General features: G+C 46.0%; 1 pseudogene; it reads left to right on the top strand.

Annotated features, from left to right (window-relative positions):
* The first annotated feature begins 347 nt into the window (after positions 1 to 347).
* On the top strand, positions 348 to 1,368 carry LOC109566950 (prohibitin 1 pseudogene; annotated as a pseudogene).
* The last annotated feature ends 2,439 nt before the right edge of the window (positions 1,369 to 3,807 follow it).

Genomic DNA, 3,807 nt, shown 5'->3' on the forward strand with positions numbered 1-3,807 from the left:
TTCTCAGTTCACGAGTCTAGAATTCTCAACTCCCATAAGTTCTAGGATATGTCACTTTTAAAGCGTGTTCCCAGTGCCTCTCAGGAAGTCAATGGAAATAGGACTCTGGCAACTTTTTCATGCTTAATTTATCCCAGGTGGCTTTGCCATCCCAACATCTTTGCCTGCAACTGACCATACATTTATGTCATGGAGGATGGTGTGATAAGTTCATGTCATTATGTTATCCCAGATTCTGTCTGGGGTTGAATTGTAGAAATATAGATTGAATCAGTTTCCCCTTACCATTATTTTCAATTGTTAGTTGTTTACCAAACTGATGAAAAATTCTGTAGCAAAAGTACATGAATTGCGGGGGAATTCATGTGGAGGTCAGAGTGGAAGCAGGTGTGAGTGGGTCCAGCCAAAGGAGACATGGCTGCCAAAGTGTTTGAGTCCATGAGCAAGTTTGGTCTTGCCTTAGCAGTTGCAGGAGGCGTGGTGAACTCTGCCTTGTAAAATGTGGATGCTGGGCACAGAGCTGTCATCTTTGACCGGTTCCGGGGAGTGCCGACATTGTTGTAGGAGAAGGGACTCACTTCCTCATCCCTTGGGTACAGAAACCAATTATCTTTGCCTGCCGCTCTCGACCACGTAATGTGCCAGTAATCACTGGTAGCAAAGACTTAAACAGAATGTCAACATCACGCTGCGCATCCTCTTCCGGCGGGTTGCTAGTCAGCTTCCTCGAATCTTCACCAGCATCGGAGGGGACTACGACGAGCGCGTGCTGCCGTCCATCACTACAGAGATCCTCAAGTCCGTGGTGGCTCGCTTTGATGCTGGAGAACTGATCACCCAGAGAGGGCTGGTCTCCAGACAGGTGAGCGATGACCTCACAGAGCGAGCAGCGACCTTTGGGCTCATCCTGGATGACGTATCCTTGACGCATCTGACCTTTGGGAAGGAGTTCACAGAAGCGGTGGAAGCCAAACAGGTGGCTCAGCAGGAAGCAGAGAGGGCCAGATTTGTGGTGGAAAAGGCTGAGCAGCAGAAGAAGGCAGCCATCATCTCCGCAGAGGGCGACTCCAAGGCGGCAGAGTTAATTGCCAACTCGCTCGCCACTGCAGGCGACAGCCTGATCGAGCTGCGCAAGCTGGAGGCAGCGGAAGACATCGCGCACCAGCTGTCGCGCTCACGGAACATCACCTACCTGCCCGCCGGGCAGTCGGTGCTCCTCCAGCTGCCCCAGTGAGGCCCACACCTCCTGGGCTAGCTGGACCACAGCCCCGAAGTTGCTCAGCACCACCTTCCTTCTCCTGCCCCAGAAATCACTGTGAAACTTCATGATTGGCTTAAAGTGAAGGAAATAAAAGTAAAATCACTTCAGATCTCTTATTTACTCAATCAGGAAAAAAAAAAAAAAAAAGGACATGAATTGCAGACTTTGCCTTGCATTTGAGGGGCTCCAGAGACCCTGAAGCCTCCAGTCCAGGCCCTTCTGCTTTACAGATGGTATTTTTTGTGAACAGTTTGAATCCTACTGTTGGAAAACGGAAACAATTTTTTTCTTCTGTCTCTCTCTGGATTCATTCAGAACTGTTCACAATGCTCTTTGCCTTTGTGCCCAAAGGTAACAGGCTTGAGAAAATGAAGGGGTTTCAATGATGATGGCTACTCCAAATTCATAATTCACCTGGTTACCGGTTCAGAATTGGCCACTGCATTAGGAAAGGAATCATGAAGGGACAACATATTAGAAAATGGGCTTCTTAAACACAAGAAGGCAGACCCTGTATGGGTTCCAACTATAAGTACAACTGTGAAAAACATCACGGAAGAAAAATGAAGTAGAAAAAGGTCAGTGGGGGTAGTAGGGACTAATTTCCAGCAAAATAAGTTCAGTAAAATTTAGAGTTGTTGTTCAGTCGCTAACCTGTGTCTGACTCTGCAACCACAGGAACTGCAGCACGCCAGGCGCCTCTGTCCTCCACTCTCTCCCGGAGTTTGCTCACATTCATGTCTGTTGAGACAGTGATGCTATCTAACTATCTCATCCTCTGTGACCACAAGTGTAAATAAAATTTACATTTATGATGGGGCTGTTTGTCTCATGAGACAGTACCTCACCCCAGGATTCATTTAAAAGAGTACTGACTACTGGGCTTCAGTCTAGGAGTTTCATTTCTTCCCCAGAGGGTTAGACTCTTGACTTAGAAAAAACATAAGATCCCTATGCCCTGTCCATAAAAGCTTCTGTTGTTTGTTTGACGAGTAAGAGCTATAGCAGCATGCTGATCTGTCTCATGCTACCCACCCAGGGAAGGTTGCAAAGGGAAGTTCTATCAAGTTGCTGTTCTTCAATCCCTCATAAGATCATTTCTTTTCCGTTGTACACAGCCGTGTGCTTTACTGTTTAACCAGCCGAGGCTAAGCAATCAGGCTCCTCCTTTTCTGATGTCCTGGAAGAGCTGGCTGCACGCATCCCAGCTGCCCTGTGCTGGAGGAAACGCAGTTCCAGCTGACTGCAGACGTTTTTACAGTTGGTCCCTCCCTCAGTTTGAAATTCTCCAAACAAATAAAGCTTGGCCATGCCTCTTTTTTTTTCCTTTTAATTTATCCTTGGACTAGAAATCACGTTAGTTGGTTTTGTTTAATGCACTCTACTGATTAATCCATTTATTTAACTGGATTTGAGCACTTTAAAACCACATCACAGATACAATACCTATTTCTAAAGATTTCTTTTCTAAAACTTTCTTTCCAAGTCTTTAAATTAGCTTTTAAATCTCTTCACTATCTAAGTGATTAGTTTCCTTGAAGGAGACTCTCCTTTTTACCATAATTTCCTTTTCTTCCTGGAAGTGATTGAGGGAATGAAGAGTCCTTGAGATGCCGTGAGGATATTAGCTACAGACGATGAGAAAATGGGAGCTGAGCTATGCATTTAGAGAAGGATTTGTGATACGTGGAGATATGCCAGAGAGAGACCATCGCAGAAGTCAGATGATTGCAATGCTAAGTTACATGTTCACCTTTGCTATCGGTTTAAGAAAGCCTTCCCTCTCATGAAGGGAAATTGCTACCAACAGCTACTTATTAGCTGAGTAGTGTTTTCTCTCTTGGTTAAGGTCAACTGCTGCCAAGTCACTTCAGTCGTGTCTGACTCTGTGCGACCCCATAGACGGCAGTCCACCAGGCTCCGCCGTCCCTGGGATTCTCCAGGCAAGAACACTGGAGTGGGTTGCCATTTCCTTCTCCAATGCATGAAAGTGAAAAGTGAAAGTGAAGCTGCGCAGTCGTGTCTGACTCTTTGCGACCCCATAGACTGCAGCCTACCAGGCTCCTCTGTCCATGGGATTTTCCAGGAAAGACTGAGCCAAATATTCACTCAGAAGCATGAGTAAGGTGGGGAGGGGAGAGAGAGAAGGAGAGAGAGAAAGGAGAGAGCACACCTTATGTTGATCTGATCATTAACATCAAGGATCTATTGAAATTGGCAAAAATTATTTCTTCATCACTTTATGTCACTTTTTGCCTGTAGGACTGAGGGCTACTTTTGATGCAATAGAGAGAACTTTTTCCTTCAGTTGAACAGTTCAGAAATAAATGAACGTCAAGTAACTATCAATCCCAGACTGTCTGTGAAGGAAGCCACAGAATCAGCGTGAAGGAAACTAGGCTAGCTTTGGCTGGACAGACCAAGTGACGGAGAAACACTCACAGGTTCTTCCAAGTGTGGCCCTGTGCTCAACCAGCAAAGCCCTGTGTGCAGATCACCGTTCAAGCAGTGGGGCAAGGCCGCTCATTTGTAAAATTCACTTTTAT

Source organism: Bos indicus, chromosome 12 (genome assembly GCF_029378745.1).
Source record: "Bos indicus isolate NIAB-ARS_2022 breed Sahiwal x Tharparkar chromosome 12, NIAB-ARS_B.indTharparkar_mat_pri_1.0, whole genome shotgun sequence".
NCBI lineage: Eukaryota > Metazoa > Chordata > Mammalia > Artiodactyla > Bovidae > Bos > Bos indicus.